We start from the raw sequence: 17,480 nt of genomic DNA on the forward strand, positions 1-17,480 counted from the left end.
GAATCACGTGGTTTTTCTCAAGGTGCGGAGGGATTCTCGATTTACGACGGGGAATTCAGGCTTCCTCTTGTGTTGGCCCAGGGAAGTCCAATCTTCCATTCGAGTTTCGAGGGAGAGCTGGGGTTTGCTCTTGAGTCACTGCAGAGCAAAAGAGACCTCATCTAGGCTTGTGTCCAGGACCTAATATTCCTCTCCAGGGCCGACAGCGATCTCGGGGTTGCATTCCAGACGCATCCTGGGAGTCAGAGCCCGACTCGAGGGGAAGCAAAGGACCCCGCTCTCCTCTCGAGTCGCCACACGTGTCTCTTGGAGCCCACTGAGTGGCCTAAAGGGAGTCAAGCCCCCTGTGGAGTTTGGAGAGAGGACTCAGGATTGCTCTCCAGGCCATGCAGGAAAAGAAGGCCTTCATCTCGTGATGACGGATGCGTATCGTGGGTTTTCTCGAGCTGGGGAGCCAGTGTGGGATTTCTCACGAGGTATGACGGGGAGTTCAGGTAGCCTCTCGTGTGGCGCCAGGGAAGTCAGGTCTCCATGGGCGGGGCAAGGGGGAGCGCGTCATTGCTCTCCAGTCAGGGTAGGGGAATCGGGCCTCATGACGGGTTGAAAAAGGACTCTCGATGTCTTTCTAGGGTTGCGGCAGGAAACCCTGGGTTCCCTTGACTTGTGCCGGTGACCTCAGGGAGCTTCTCAGGGTGCCTCTGAGAAGTCAGGGATACTGTGGATTTGGGAGAGGCCTCTCGGGACTCCTCTGGGTTTGGTGCAATGGAAGAGGGCCTCATCTCGAGTTGAGGCAGGAACCTCAGGGTTCTGCTCCTGACTTCCTGGAGCCGGATCTGACTCAGATAGCAGGGTCCCTGCTGAGTTTGCTCAGGAGTCAGGTCTCGTGTTCTGCGGAGGAATGGAACTCCGCTTACATCTCAAGTTGTTCAAGGATGACACCACTTTTCGTGATGTGTGTGGAACCTGCGGGTTTTTCGGAGATGCACGGGGGCGTCAGTGCTCCTTCCTGTTGTGCCTTCATCCACAGGGTTGCCTTCGAAGAGGTGTCCAGGCATCGGGTTCTCCTCAAGTGCGGACCGGGAAATCGGGGTCTTTCAGCATGTTGCACCACCCACTAGGCTACGTCTCGAATTTCCTCGTGAGATCGGCCTCATCCTGAGGTGCGCAGGAAAGTCTGGGAACCCTTTCCAGACAAAGCAGGGGAATCGATCCTCCTTTCGGGATCAGGAGAAGAGAAAGGGCTCAGATGAAGTAGTGCCGGGAACCTCGGTGCTCCCCTTGAGTGAAACTGGTAAGTCGGGTAACTTTTCGGGTTGCATCAAGGGTGCCAAGTACCGTTTCGCACTTCAAGACGGAACCTGGGACTTCTCTTGAGACGCAGTAATGGGCAAGGGCCTCATCTAGCGCTGACGGGGGACCCACGTGTTTTTTCTCGAGTTGCGGCCGGATTCTTGAGTTACGATGGGGAATACAGGTTTCCTCTTGTGTTGGCCCAGGGAAGTCCAATCTTCCATTCGAGTTGCAAGTGAGAGCGGGAGATTGCTCTCGAGTCACTGCAGGGCAAAATAGAGCTCATCTAGGTTTGTGTCCAGGACCGAGTTTTTCTCTCCAGGGGCGACAGGGATCTTGGGGTTGCATTCCAGACTCACCCAGGGAGTCAGGCCTCGTCTCAAAGGGAATGAATGGACTCCGCTCTCCTCTCGAGTCGCGACGGGTATCCCTTGGAGCCCAAGAGTGGCCTAAATGGAGTTAAGCCTCCTGTGGAGTTTGGAGAGAGGACTCGGGATTGCTCTCTAGGCCATGCAGGAAAAGAAGGACCTCATCTCGCGATGACGAGGGCGTCTCGTGGGTTTTCTCAAGGTGCAGTGCCTGGTTGGGGTTTCTCACGAGATAGGACGGGGAGCTCAGGGAGACTCCTGTGGTGCCACGGAAGTCAGGTCTCCATGGACGTGGCGAGGGGGAGCGCCTCATTGCTCTCAAGTCATGGTAGGGGAATCGAGCCTCAAGACGCTTCGAAGAAAAACTCTCGAGGTCTTTCTCGGGGTGTGGCAGGAAACCCTGGGTTCCCTCGACTTATGCCCATAACCTCAGGGAGCTTAGCGGGGTTCCTCTGAGAAGTCAGGGATACTGTGGAATTGAGAGGGACTTCTCGGGACTTCACAGGGACTGGTGCAATTGAAGAGGACCTAATCTCGGATTGAGGCAGTAACGTCAGGGTTCCTCTCCATTTCTGACTCGGATAGCAGGGTCCCTGCAGAGTTGGGACAGGAGAGTCAGACCTCATCTTGTGTGGAGTAATGGAACTCCGCTTGCCTCTCGAGTTGTTCACGGGATGACAGGCCACCTGTCGAGTTGTATGTGGAACCTGCGGTTTTGGGGGACGATGCACAGGGGTGTCAGTGCCCCTTCGTGTTGTGCCTTCATCCACAGGGTTACGTTCGAAGAGGTGACCGGGCATCGGGATCTTATCAATAGCGGATCAGGAAATCGGGGTCTTTCGGCATGTGGCACAACCCACGAGGCTACGTCTCGAATTCCCTCGTGAGACTGGCCTCATCCTGAGGTTCGCCGGGAAGTTTGGGAACCCCTTCCAGACAAAGCAGGGGAATCGACCCTCCTGTCGCCATTAGGAGGGGAGAAGAGGCTCAGCTGAAGCGGTGCTGGGAAGCTCCATGTTCTCCTCGAGTGAGACCGGGGTGTCAGGGAAATTTGGGGGTCGCATCAAGGGTGCCAAGTACCGTTTCACACTTCAAGACGGAACATGGGACTTCCCTGGAGACGCTATAGCTGACAGGGGCCTCATATTTCGATGACGGAGGAACCACGTTGTTTTTCTCCAGTTGCCGCGGGATTCTCGAATTACAATGGGAATACAGGCTTCCTCTTGTGTTGGCCCAGGGAAGTCCAATCATCCATTCGAGTTGCGAGGGAGAGCTGGGGATTGCACTTGAGTCAATGCAGGACAAAAAAGGCCTCATTTAGGCTTGTGTCCAGGACCGAGTTTTCCTCTACAGGGGTGACACGGATCTCGGGATCCCATTCCAGACTCACCCAAGTAGTCAGGCCTCGGCTCGAGGGGAAGCAACGGAATCCGCTCTCCTCTAGAGTAGCGACGTGTATCTCTTGGAGGCTACTGAGTGGCCTAAAGGGAGACAGGCCTCCAGTGGAGTTTGGAGAGTGGACTCGGGATTGCTCTCTAGGTCATGTAGGAAAAGAAGGCCCTCATCTTACGATGACGGGGGCGTCTCGTGAGTTTTCTCGAGCGGCGGTGCCAGTGTGGGGTTTTAATGAGGTACGACGGGGAGCGCAGGGAGCCTCTCGTGTGGCACCAGGGAAGTTAGGTTTCAATGGGCGTGGCGAGGGAAATGCGTCATTGCTCTCAAGTCATTGTAGGGTATCGGGCCTCAAGACGCGGTAAAGAAGGACTCTCGAGGTCTTTCTCAGAATGCAGCAGGAAACCCTGGGTTCACTCGACTTGTGCCAGTGACCGCAGAGAGCTTCTGAGGGTGCCTCTGAGAAGTCAGGGATACTGTGGAGTTGGGAGGGGCCTCTCGGGACTCCACTGGGTATGGCGCAATGGAAGAGGGCCTCATTTCGAGTTGATGCAGGAACGTCAGGTTTCATCTACATTTCTAACTCCGATCGCACGGTCCCTGCAGAGTTGGGAAAGGAGAGTCAGGCCTTCTCTTGTGTGCAGGGACGGAACTCCGCATGCCTCTCTAGTTCTTCAAGGGATGACAGGACACTTGTCGATCTGTGTTTGGAATCTGCGTGTTTTTCCGTACTATGCATGGGGATGTCAGTACCCCTTCGTGTTGTGCATTCATCCACAGGTTTGCTTTCGAAGAGGTGCCCGGGCATTGGGTTCTTATTAAAAGCGCACCGGGAAATCGGGGTCTTTCCGCATGTGGCACCACCCACCAGGCTACGTCTCGAATTTCCTAGTGAGACCGGCCTCATCCTGAGGTGCGCCGGGAAGGTCGGAACCCCTTGCAGACAAAGCAGGGGAATCGACCCTCCTGTCTCGATCAGGAGGGGAGAAGGGGCACAGATGAGGTGATGCCGGGAACCTCGGTGTTCCCCTCCAGTGAGACCAGTGTGTTGGGGAACTTTTGGGGTCGCATCAAAGGTGCCAAGTACCGTATCGCACTTCAAGATGGAACGTAAGACTTCTTTTGAGACGCTGTAGCGGCAATGGCCGCATCTTGCGATGAAGAGGGAACGACGTGGTTTTTCTCGAGTTGTGGCGGGATTCTTGAGTTACCACGGGAAATTCAGGCTTCCTCTTCTGTTGGCCCAGGGAAGTCCAGTCTTCCATTCGAGTTTCGAGGGAGAGTTGGGGATTGCTCTCGAGTCACTGCAGGAAAAAAGAGACCTCATCTAGGCTTGTGTCCAGGACCTAATGTTTCTCTCCAGGGGCGACAGGGATCTCCGGTTCGTATATCAGACTCACCCGAGGAGTCAGGCCTCGCCTCGAGGGGAAGGAAAAGACTCCGCTCTCCTCTCGAGTCGCGACAGGTATGTCTTGGAGTCCACTGAGTGACCAAAAGGGAGTCAAGCCTACTGTGGAGTTTGGAGAGAGGACTCGGGATTGATCTCCAGGCCATGCTAGAAAAGAAGGCCATCATGTCGCGAAAACGGGGGCGTCTCGTGGGTTTTCTCTATCTGCGGCGCCAGTGTGGGGTTTCTCACGAGGTATGATGGGGAGCTCAGGGAGCCTCTCGTGTGGCGCCAGGGAAGTCAGGGCTTCATGAGTGTAGCAGAGGGAGCGCGTCATTGCCCTCGAGTCATGGTAGGGGAATCAGGCCTCAAAGCGTGTTGAAGAAGGACTCTTGAGTTCTTTCTATGGTGGCGGCAATAAACCCTGGGTTCACTCGAATTGTGCTGGTGACCTCAGGGAGCTTCTCAGGGTGCCTCTGAGAAGTCAGGGATACTGTGGAGGTGGGACGCGTCTCTTGGGACTCCACTGGGTTTCGTGCAATGGAAGAGGTCCTAATCTCGAGTGGAGGCAGGAACCTCAGCGTTCCTCTCGTGACTTCACTGGCGCTGGTCTGATTCGGATCGCAAAGTCCCTGCAGAGTTGGGACAGGAGAGTCAGGCCTCGTCTTGTGTAGAGGAATGAAACCCCACTTGCCTCTCGAGTTCTTCAGGGGTGACAAGCCACTTGTTGAGCTGTATGTAGAACCTGCGGGTTTTTCCAGACGATGCACGAGGGTGTCAGTGCCCCTTTGTGTTGTGCCTTCATCCACAGGGTTGCCTTCGAAGAGGTGTCCAGGCATCGGGTTCTTATCAAGAGCATACCGGGAAATCATAGTCTTTTGGCATGTGGCACCACCCGCGAGCTACGTCTCGAATTTCCTCGTGAGACCGGCCTCATCCTGAAGTGCCCCGTGATGGTCGGGAACCCCTTACAAACAAAGCAGGGGAAGTGACCCTCCTATCTCGAACAGGAGGGGAGAAGGGGCTCAGATAAACTGGTGCCGGGAACCTCGGTGTTCACCTCGAGTGAGACTGATATTTCGGGGAACTTTTGGGGTCACATCAAGGGTGTCAAGTATCGTTTCGCACTTCAAGACGGAACGTGGGACTTTTCTTGAGAAGCTGTAGCGGGCAAGGGCCTCATCTTGCGATGACAAGGGAACCAAGTGCTTTTTCTCGAGTTGCGGCGGGATTCTCGAGTTACGAGGGGGAATTCAGGCTTCCTCTTGTGTTGGCCCAGGGAAGTCCAATCTTCCATTCGAGTTGTTAGGGAGAACGGGGGATTGCTCTCGAGTTACAGAAGGGCAAAAGAGACCTCATCTAGGCTTATGTCCAGGACCTAATGTTCCTCTCCAGGGGAGATAGGGATCTCGGGGTTGCATCCCAGACCCACCTGGTGAGTCAGGCCTTGTCTCGAGGAGAAGCAAAGGACTCCATTCTCCTCTCGAGTCGCGACGGGTATCTCTTGGAGCCCACTAAGTGGCCTAAAGGGAGTCAAGCCTCCTGTGGAGTTTGGAAAGAGGATTCGGGATTCCTCTCCAGGCCATGCAGGAAAAGAAGGCCCTCATCTCGCGATGACAGGGGCGTATGGTTGGTTTTCTCGAGCTGCGGCGTCAGTGTGGGGTTTCTCACGAGGTACGACAGGGAGCTCAGGGAGCCTCTCTTATGGCACCAGGGAAGTCAGGTCTCCATGTGTGTGGCGAGAGGGTGCGTGTCATTTCTATAGAGCCATGGAAGCAGATTCGGGCTTCAAGACACGTTGAAGTAGGACTCTCGAGGTCTTTTTCGCATTGTGGCAGGAAACCCTGGGTTCCCTCGACATGTGCCGGTGACCTCATGGAGCTTCTCCGGGTGCCTCTGAGAAGTCAGGGGTACTGTGGAGTTGGGAGGGTCCTCTCTGGACTCCACTGGGTTTGGTGCAATGGATGAGAGCCTCATCTCGAGTGGAGGCAGGAACCTCATGTTTCCTCTCCTGGGTTTCCTGTCGCTGGTACTGACTCGGATCGCAGTTTCCCTGCAGAGTTGGTACAGAAAATCAGGTCTCGTCTTGTGTGGAGGAATGGAACTCCACTTGCCTCTCGAGTTGTTCACGGGCTGACAGACCACTTGTCGAACTGTGTTTGTAACCTGCGGGTTTTTCTGGACGATGCACAGGGGTGTCAGTGCCCCTTCGTGTTGTGCTTTCATCCACAGGTTTTCCTTCGTAAAGGTGTCAGGGCATCACGTTCTTATCAAGAGCAGACCGGGAAATCGGGGTCTTTCGGCTTGTGGCACCACCCACGAGGCTATGTCTCGAATTTCCTCGTGAGACCTGCCTCATCCTTAGGCGCGCCGGAAAGGTCGGGAACCCCTTCCAGACATAGCAGGGAAATCGACACTCCTGTCGCGATCACGAGGGGAGAAGGAGCTCAAATGAAGTGGTTCCGGGAACCTCGGTGTTCCTTTCCAGTGAGACCGGTATGTCGGGGAATTTTGAGATTGCATCAAGGGTGCCAAGTACCGTTTCGCACTTCAAGACAGAACGTGGGACTTCTCTTGAGTCGCTGTAGCGGGCAAGGGCCTCATCTAGCGCTGATGGGGGAACCACGTGGATTTTCTCGAGTTTCTGTGGGATTCTCGAGTTACGGTGTCGAATTCAGGCTTCCAATTGTATTGGCCCAGGGAAGTCCAACCTTCCATTCGATTTGCGAGGGAGAGCTGGCGATTGCTCTCTAGTAACTGCAGTGCAAAATAGACCTCATCTAGGCTTGTGTCCAGGACCGAATTTTCCTCTCCAGGTGCGACAGGAACTCGGGGTTGCATTCCAGACTCACACGGGGAGTCAGGCCTCGTCTCGAGGGGAAGCAAAGGACACCGCTCTCCCTTCAAGTCCTGACAGGTATCTCTTGGAGCCAAGTGAGAGGCCTAAAGAGAGTCAAGCCTCCTGTGGAGTCTGGAGAGAGGACTCGGTTTTGCTCTCCATGCCAGGCAGGAAAGAAGTCTCTCATCTCGTGATGACGGGGGCGTATCGTGGGTTTTCTCGAGCTGCGGTGCCTGAATGGGGTTTCCGAAGAGGTACGACGGGGAGCTCAGGGAGACACTCTTCAGGCGTCAGGGAAGTCAGGTCTCCATGCGCATGGCGATGGGGAGCGGGTCTTTGCTCTCGAGTCATGGTAGGGGAATCGGGCCTCAAGACGCGCCGAAGGACTCTCAAGGTCTTTCTCGGGTCGCAGCAGGAAACCCTGTGTTCCCTCGACTTGTGCCGGTGACCTCAGGTAGATTCTCAAGGTGCCTCTGAGAATTCAGGGATACTGTGGAGTTGGGAGGGGCCTCTCGCGACTCATCTGGGTTTGGTGCAATGGAAGAGGGCCTCATCTCGAGTTGAGGCAGGAACCTCAGGTTTCCTCTCCATTTCTGACTCGGATGGCAGGGTCCCTGATGAGTTGGGACAGGAGAGTCAGGCCTCGGCTTGTGTGGAGGAAACGAACTCTGCTTGCCTATCGAGTTGTTCATGGGGTGACATTCCACTTGTCGAGCTGTGTGTAGAACCTGCGTGTTTTTCTGGACGATGCACGGGAGTTTTAGTAACCCTTCTGTTGTGCCTTCATCCACAGGGTTGCCTTCAAAGTGGTGTCCGGGCATCGGGTTCTTATCTAGAGTGGACCGAACAATCGGGGTCTTTTGGCATGTGGCACCACCCACGAGGCTACGTCTCGAATTTCCTCCTGAGAAAGGCCTCATCCTTAGGTGCACCGGGATGGGCGGGAACTCCTTCCAGGCAAAGCAGGGGAATTTACCCTCCTGTCGTGATCAGGAGGGGAGAAAGTGATCAGATGAAGTGGTGCCGGGAACTTCGGTGTTACCCTCGGTGAGAACGGTGTGTCGGGGAACTTTTGGGGTTACATCAAGGGTGAAAAGTAGCATTTCGCACTTCAAGACGGAACGTGGGACTTCACTTGAGACGCTGTAGCGGGCCAGGGCCTCATCTTGGGATGACGAGTGAACCACGTGGTTTTTCTCGCATTGCGGCGGGAGTCTCGAGTTTCGATGGGGGATTCAGATTTCCTCCTGTGTTGGCCCATGGAAGTCCAATCTTTCATTCGAGTTTCGAGGGTGAGCTGGGATCCCACTCGAGTCACTGCGGGGCAAAATAGACCATATCTAGGCTTGTGTCCAGGACCGAATATTCCTCTCCAGGGGTGACAGGGATCTCGGGGTGGCATTCCAGACTCACCCGGGAAGTCCGGCCTTGTTTCTAGGGGAAGCAAAGTACTCCTGTTTCCTCTCGAGTCGCGACGGGTACCTATTGAGCGCACTGAGTAGCCTTAGTGAGTCAAGCCTCCCGTGGAGTTTGGAGAGACGACTCGGGATTGCCCTCCAGGCCATGCAGTTAATGATGGCCCTCATCTCACTATAACGGGGGCGTCTTGTGGGTTTTCTCGAGCTGCGGCGCCAGTGTGGGGTTTCTCACGAGGTACGACGGGGACCTCAGGGAGCCTCTCGTGAGGTGCCAGGGAAGTTAAGTCTCCATGCGCATGGGTACTGGGAGCGCTTCATTGCTCTTGAGACATGGTAGGGGAATCGGGCCTCAAGATGCATCAAAGAAGGACTATCCAATCTTTCTCGGGTTGCGGCAGGAAACCCTGGGTTCCATCAACTTGTGCCGGAGATCTCAGGGAGCTTGTCAGGGTGCCTCTGAGAAGTCAGGGACACTGTGGGTTGGAGGGACCTCTCGGGACTCCAGTGGTTTTGGTGCTATGGAAGAGGGCCTCATCTTGAGTTGAGGCAGGAACCTCAGGGTTCCTCTCCATTTCTGATTCGGATTGAAGGGTCCCAGCAGATTTGGGATAGGAGAGTCAGGCCTCGTCCTGTGTGGAGAATGGAACTCAGCTTGCCTCTCGAGTTGTGCACGGGGTGACAGACCACGTGTCGAGCTGTGTGTGGAACCTGTAGGTTTTTCCGGACGGTGCACGGGTGTGTCTGTGCCCCTTCGTGTTGTGCCTTCATCCACAGGGTTGCCTTCTAAGGGGTGTCCAGGCATCGGGTTCTTATCAACAGCGGGCCGGGCAATTGGAGTCTTTTGGCATGTGGCACCACCCACGAGGCTACATCTCGAACTTCCTCGTGAGACCGGCATCATCCTGAGGTGCGCCGTTAAGGTCGGGAAACCCTTGCAGACAAAGCAGGGGAATCGACCCTCCTGTCGTGATCAGGAGGGGAGAAGGCGTTCAAAAGAAATGGTGCCGGGAACTTCGGTGTTCCCCTCAAGTGAGACCGGTATGTTGGGGAACTTTTGGGGTCGCATCAAGGGTGCCAAGTACTGTTTCGCACTTCAAGATGGAACGTGGGACTACTCTTGAGACGCTGTAGCGGGAAAGTGCCTCATATTGCGATGATGGGGCAACCACTTGGTTTTCTCGAGTTACGGCGGGATTCTCGAGTTACGACGGGGATTTCAGGCTTCCTCTTGTGTTGTCCCAGGGAAGTCCAATCTTCAATTCGAGTTGCGAGGGAGAGCTGGGGATTGCGCACGAGTCACTGTAGGGAAAAAGAGACCTCATCTTGGCTTGTGTCCAGGATCTAATGTTCCTCTCCAGGGGCGACAGGGATCTCGGGGTTGCATTCCAGACTCACCCGGGGAGTCAGGCCTCATCTCGAGGGGAAGCAAATGACTCCACTCTCCTCTCGAGTCGCGACGGATATCTCTTGGAGCCCACTGAGTGGCCTACAGGGAGCCAAGCTTCCTGTGGATTTTGGAGAGAGGACTCGGTATTGCTCTCCAGGCCATGCAGAAAAAGAAGGCCCTCATCTCGCGATGACAGGGGCATCTCGTGGGTTTTCTCGAGCTGAGGCACAAGTGTGGTGTTTCCCACGTGGTAAGGCTGGGAGCTCAGGGAGCATCTTGTGCGGCGCCAGGGAAGTCAGGTCTCCATGCGCGTGGCGAGGGGGAGTGCGTCATTGCTCTCTTGTCATGATAGGGGATTTGGACCTCAAGACGCATTGAAGAAGGACTCTCAAGGTCTTTCTCAGGTTGTGGCAGGAAACCATGGGTTCCCTCGACTCATGCATGTTACGTCAGGGAGCTTCTCAGGTGCCTCTGTGAAATCAGGGATACTGTGGAGTTGGGAGTGACCTCTCGGAACTCCACTGGGTTTGGTGAAATGGAAAAAGGCATCATCTTTAGATAAAGCAGGAACATCAGGTTTCCTCTTCATTTCTGCCTCGGATCGCATGTTCCTGCAGAGTTGGGAGAGGAGAGTCAGGACTCATCTTGTGTGGAGGAATGGAAATCCGCTTGCATCTCGAGTTGTTCACGGGGTGACAGGCCTCTTGTAGAGCTGTATGTGGAACCTGTGGGTTTTTCTGGACGATGCACAGGGGTGTCAGTGCCCCTTTTGTTGTACCTTCATCCACAGGGTTGTCTTCAAAGAGGTGTCTGGTCATCGGGTTCTTCTCAAGAGTGTACTGGGAAATCGGGGTCTTTCGGCATGTGGCACCCCCCACGAGGCCACGTCTCGAAATTTCCCATGAGTCCGGCTTCATCCTGAGGTGCGCCGTGAATGTCGGGAACCCCTTTAAGTCAAAGCAGGGGAATCGACCCTCTTGTCGCTATCAGGAGGGGAGAAGGGGCTCAAAAGAAGTGGTGCCGGGAACCTCGGTGTTCCCCTCAAATGAAACCGGTGTGTCGGGGAACATTTGGGGTCGCATTAAGGGTGCCAAGTAACGTTTCGCACTTCAACACGGAACGTGGGACTTCTCTTGAGACGCTGTAGTGAGCACGGGCCCCATCTTGTGATGACGGGGGAACCACGTGGTTTTTCTCGAGTTGCGGCAGGGAATTCAGGCTTCCTCTTGTGTTGGCCCAGGGAAGTCCAAATTTCCATACGAGTTGAGAGCTAGAGCTGGGGGTTGGTTCGAGTTATTGCAGGGCAAAAGAGACCTCATCTAGGCTTGTGTCTAGGACCTAATGTTCCTTTCAAGGGGCAACAGGGATCTCGGAGTTGCATTCCAGATCCTCCCGAGGAGTCAGGCCTCTTCAAGAGGGTAATGAATGGACTCCCCTCTCCTCTTGAGTCGCGACGGGTATCTCTTAGAGCCCATTGTGTGGCCTAAAGGGAGTCAAGCCTCCTGTGGAGATTGGAGAGAGGACTCGGGATTGCTCTCCAGGCCATGCAGGAAAAGAAGGCCCGCATATCGTGATGACAGGGGCGTCTGTGCATTTTCTCGAGGTGCGGGGCCAGGAAGGGGTTTCTCACAAGATACGATGGGGAGCTCAGGGAGTCTCTCGTGTGGTGACAGGAAAGTCAGGTCTCCATGCACGTGTGGAGGGGGAGCGCGTCATTGCTCTCGAGTCATGGTAGGGGCATCGGGCCTCAAGAGGCATTGAAGAACGACTCTCAAGGTCTTTCTCCGGTTGCGGCAGGAAACCCTGGTTTTTCTCGACTTGTGCCGGTGACCTCAGGGAGCTTAACATGGTGCCTCTGAGAAGTCATGGATTCTGTGGAGCTGGGAGGGGCCACTCGGGACACCACTGGGTGTGGTATAATGCAAGAGGGCCTCATCTCGTGTTGAGGAAGGAACCTCAGGGTTCCTCTCCATTTCAGACTCCGATCTCAGGATTCCTGCAGAGTTGGGACAGGAGAGTCAGGCCTCGTATTCTGTGGAGAAATGAAACTTAGCTTGCCTCTCGAGTTGTTCACGAGGTAACAGATCACTTGTCGAGCTGTATGTGGAACCTGCAGAATTTTCCAAAAGATGCATGGGTGTGCAGGGCCCCTCCTTATTGTGCCTTCATCCAACGGGATACATTCGAAGAAGTGTACGAGCATCGGGTTCTTATTAATAGCGGACCAGGAAATGGGGTCTTTCCGCATGTGGCACCACCCACGAGGCTACATCTCCAATTTCCTCGTGAGACCGGCTCCATTCTGAGGTGCGCTGGGAAGATCGGTAACACCTTCCAGACAAAGCAGGAGAATCGACACTCCTGTTGCAATCAGGAGGGGAGAAGGGGCTCAAATGATGTGGTGTGGGGAACATGGGTGTTCCCCTCGAGTGAGGCATGTACGTTGGGGAACTTTGCGGGTGGCATCATGGGTGCAGAGTACCATTTTGAACTTCAGTAGGTACGTGGGACTTCTTTTGAGACGCCGTGGCGGGCAAGGGGCTCATGCTGCGAAGACGATGGAACCACGTGGTTTTTCTCGAGTTGCAGCGGGATTCTCGAGTTACGACGGGGATTTCAGGCTTCCTCTTGTGTTGGCCCTGGGAAGCCCAAACTTCCCTTCGAGTTGCGAGCGAAAGCTGGGTGTTGCGCTCGAGTCACTGCAGGGCCAAAGAGACCTCACCTAGGCGTGTGTCCGGGACCTAATATTCCTCTCCAGGGAAGGCAGGGATCTCGGGGTTGCATTCCAGGCTCCCCGGGGAGTCAGGCCTCGTCTCGAGGGGAAGCCAAGGCCTCCGCTCTCCTCTCGAGTCGCGACGCGGGTCTCTTGGAGCCCCCTGAGCGGCCTCAAGGGAGTCCAGCCTCCTCTTCCGTTTGGAGAGAGGACACGGGATTGCTCTCCAGGCCATGCAGGAAAAGAAGGCCCTCAGCTCGCGAGGACGGGGGCGTCTCAGGGGTTTCCTCGAGCTGCGGCGCCCGTGGGGGTTTTCTCCCGAGGCACGACGAGGATCTCAGGGAGCCTCTCGTGCGGCGCCAGGGAAGTCAGGTCTCCATGCGCATGGGGGGAGGGAGCGCGTCCTGGCTCTCGAGTCACGGGAGGGGACTAGGGCCTCGATACGCGTTGAAGAAGGACTCTCGAGGTCTTTCTCGGGGGGCGGCGGGAAACCCTCGTTTCCCTCGCCTTCTGCCGGGGACCTTAGGGAACTTCCCAGGGTGCCTCTGAGAGGCGAGGGATCCTGTGGAGGTGGCGGGGCCCCTCGGGACTCCGCTGGGTCTGGCGCAATGGAAGAGGGCCTCACCTAGAGGGGAGGCAGGAACCTCAGGCTTCCTCTCCGTTTCGGACTCCGACCGCAGGGTCCCTGCAGAGTTGGGACAGGAGAGTCAGGCCTCGTCTTGTCTGAGGAAGGGAAACCCGCTGGCCTCTCGAGTTGCTCAGGGGGTCTCAGGCCCCTCGTTGAGCTGTGTGTGGAACCCGCGGGTCTTTGCGGACGATGCCCGGGGGTGGCAGTGCCCCTACGTGTTGTGCCTTCACCCACAGGGTTGCCTTCGAAGAGGGGTCCGGGCCTCGGGTCCTTCTCAAGAGCGGACCGGGGAATCGGGGGCGTTCGGCCTGTGGCCCCACCCACGTGGCTCGTCTCGAATTTCCTCGTGAGATCGGCCTCATCCTGAGGTGCGCCGGGAAGGCCGGGAACCCCTTCCAGACCACGCAGGGGAATCGCCTCTCCTGTCGCGATAAGGAGGGGAGAAGGGGCTCAGAGGAAGCGGTGCCGGGACCCTCGGTATTCCGCTCGGGGGAACCCGGCGTGTCGGGGGACTTTTGGGGGTCGCAGGAAGGCTGTCAGGGACCGTTTCGCCTTTCAGGGCGGAACAGGGGACTTCCCTTGAGATGCTGTCGCGGGCAAGGGCCTCATCTTGCCAAGAGGTGGGAACCACGTGGTTTTTCTCGAGTTGCGGCGGCATTCTCGAGTTACAACGGGCATCTCAGCCTTCCCCTTGGGTTGGCCCTGGGAAGCCCAATCTTCCCCTCGGGTTGCGAGGGAAAGCTGGGGGTTGCGCTCGAGTCACTGCAGGGCCGAAGAGACCTCACCTAGGCATGTGTCCGGGACCTAATTTTCCTCTCCAGGGAAGGCAGGGATCTCGGGGTTGCATTCCAGGCTCCCCCGGGGAGTCAGGCCTCGTCTCGAGGGGAAGCCAAGGACTCCGCTCTCCTCTCGAGTCGCGACGCGGGTCTCTTGGAGCCCCCTGAGCGGCCTCAAGGGAGTCCAGCCTCCTCTTCCGTTTGGAGAGAGGACCCGGGATTGCTCTCCAGGCCATGCAGGAAAAGAAGGCCCTCAGCTCGCGAGGACGGGGGCGTCTCAGGGGTTTCCTCGAGCTGCGGCGCCCGTGGGGGTTTTCTCCCGAGGCACGACGAGGATCTCAGGGAGCCTCTCGAGCGGCGCCAGGGAAGTCAGGTCTCCATGCGCGTGGCGAGGGGGAGCGCGTCCTGGCTCTCGAGTCATGGGAGGGGACTAGGGCCTCGAGACGCGTTGAAGAAGGACTCTCGAGGTCTTTCTCGGGGGGCGGCGGGAAACCCTCGTTTCCCTCGCCTTCTGCCGGGGACCTTAGGGAACTTCCCAGGGTGCCTCTGAGAGGCGAGGGATCCTGTGGAGGTGGCGGGGCCCCTCGGGACTCCGCTGGGTCTGGCGCAACGGAAGAGGGCCTCACCTCGAGGGGAGGCAGGAACCTCAGGCTTCCTCTCCGTTTCGGACTCCGACCGCAGGGTCCCTGCAGAGTTGGGACAGGAGAGTCAGGCCTCGTCTTGTCTGAGGAAGGGAACCCCGCTGGCCTCTCGAGTTGCTCAGGGGGACTCAGGCCCCCCGTCGAGCTGTGTGTGGAACCCGCGGGTCTTTGCGGACGATGCACGGGGGTGGCAGTGCCCCTTCGTGTTGTGCCTTCACCCACAGGGTTGCCTTCGAAGAGGGGTCCGGGCCTCGGGTCCTTCTCAAGAGCGAACCGGGGAATCGGGGGCGTTCGGCATGTGGCCCCACCCACGTGGCTCGTCTCGAATTTCCTCGTGAGACCGGCCTCATTATGAAGTGAGCCGGGAAGGCCGGGAACCCCTTCCAGACCACGCAGGGGAATCGCCTCTCCTGTCGCGATCAGGAGGGGAGAAGGGGCTCAGAGGAAGCGGTGCCGGGACCCTCGGTGTTCCCCTCGGGGGACCCCGGCGTGTCAGGGGACTTTTGGGGGTCGCAGGAAGGCTGTCAGGGACCGTTTCGCCCTTCAGGGCGGAACAGGGGACTTCCCTTTAGACGCCGTCGCGGGCAAGGGCCTCATCTTGCCAAGAGGTGGGAACCACGTGGTTTTTCTCGAGTTGCGGCGGCATTCTCGAGTTACGACGGGCATCTCAGCCTTCCCCTTGGGTTGGCCCCTGGAAGCCCAATCTTCCCCTCGGGTTGCTAGGGAAAGCTGGGGGTTTGCGCTCGAGTCACTGCAGGACCGAAGAGACCTCACCTAGGCGTGTGTCCCGGACCTAATATTCCTCTCCAGGGAAGGCAGGGATCTCGGGGTTGCATTCCAGGCTCCCCCGGGGAGTCAGGCCTCGTCTCGAGGGGAAGCCAAGGACTCCGCTCTCCTCTCGAGTCACGAAGCGGGTCTCTTGGAGCCCCCTGAGCGGCCTCAAGGGAGTCCAGCCTCCTCTTCCGTTTGGAGAGAGGACCCGGGATTGCTCTCCAGGCCATGCAGGAAAAGAAGGCCCTCAGCTCGCGAGGACGGGGGCGTCTCAGGGGTTTCCTCGAGCTGCGGCGCCCGTGGGGGTTTTCTCCCGAGGCACGACGAGGATCTCAGGGAGCCTCTCGTGCGGCGCCAAGGAAGTCAGGTCTCCATGCGCGTGGCGAGGGGGAGCGCGTCCTGGCTCTCGAGTCACGGGAGGGGACTAGGGCCTCGAGACGCGTTGAAGAAGGACTCTCGAGGTCTTTCTCGGGGGGCAGCGGGAAACCCTCGTTTCCCTCGCCTTCTGCCGGGGACCTTAGGGAACTTCCCAGGGTGCCTCTGAGAGGCGAGGGATCCTGTGGAGGTGGCGGGGCCCCTCGGGACTCCGCTGGGTCTGGCGCAACGGAAGAGGGCCTCACCTCGAGGGGAGGCAGGAACCTCAGGCTTCCTCTCCGTTTCGGACTCCGACCGCAGGGTCCCTGCAGAGTTGGGACAGGAGAGTCAGGCCTCGTCTTGTCTGAGGAAGGGAACCCCGCTGGCCTCTCGAGTTGCTCAGATGGTCTCAGGCCCCACATCGAGCTGTGTGTGGAACCCGCGGGTCTTTGCGGATGATGCACGGGGGTGGCAGTGCCCCTTCGTGTTGTGCCTTCACCCACAGGGTTGCCTTCGAAGAGGGGTCCGGGCCTCGGGTCCTTCTCAAGAGCGGACCAGGGAATCGGGGGCGTTCGGCATGTGGCACCACCCACGTGGCTCGTCTAGAATTTCCTCGTGAGACCGGCCTCATCCTTAGGTGCCCCGGGAAGGCCTGGAACCCCTTCCAGACCACGCAGGGGAATCGACTCTCCTGTCGCGATCAGGAGGGAAGAAGGGGCTCAGAGGAAGTGGTGCCGGGACCCTCGGTGTTCCCCTCGAGGGAACCCGGCGTGTCGGGGAACTTTTGGGGGTCGCATGAAGGCTGGCAGGATCCTTTCCGCCCTTCAGGGCGGAAGAGGGGACTTCCCTTGAGACGCCGTCGCGGGCAAGGGTCTCATCTTGCCAAGAGTTGGGAACCACGTGGTTTTTCTCGAGTTGCGGCGGGATTCTCGAGTTACAATGGGGATCTCAGCCTTCCTCTTGGGTTGGCCCTGGGAAGCCCAATCTTCCCCTCGAGTTGCAAGGGAAATCTGGGGGTTGTGCACGAGTCACTGCAGGGCCGAAGAGACCTCACCTAGGCGTGTGTCCAGGACCTACTATTCCTCTCCACGGAAAGCAGGCATCTCGGGGTTGCATTCCATGCTCCCCCGGGGAGTCAGACCTCATCTCGAGGGGAAGCCAAGGACTCCGCTCTCCTCTCGAGTCGCGACAAGGATCTGTTGGAGCCCCCTGAGTGGCCTCAACGGAGTCCAGCCTGCTCTTCAGTTTGGAGAGAGGACTCGTGATTGGTCTCCAGGACATGCAGGAATATAAGGCCCTCATCTCGCGATGACCGGCGTGTCTCATGTGTTTCCTCGAGCTGCCGCGGCAGTGTTGGTTTCCTTACGAGGTACGATGAGGATCTCAGGGAGCCTCTCGTGCAGTGCCAGGTTAGTCAGGTCTCCATGCGCGTGAAGAGGGGGCGCGTGTCATGGCTCTCGAGTCATGGTAGGGGAATCGCGATTCAACACATTTTGAAGCACTCTCGAGGTCT

This window comes from Bubalus kerabau, unplaced genomic scaffold, assembly GCF_029407905.1.
Source record: "Bubalus kerabau isolate K-KA32 ecotype Philippines breed swamp buffalo unplaced genomic scaffold, PCC_UOA_SB_1v2 scaffold_27, whole genome shotgun sequence".
NCBI lineage: Eukaryota > Metazoa > Chordata > Mammalia > Artiodactyla > Bovidae > Bubalus > Bubalus kerabau.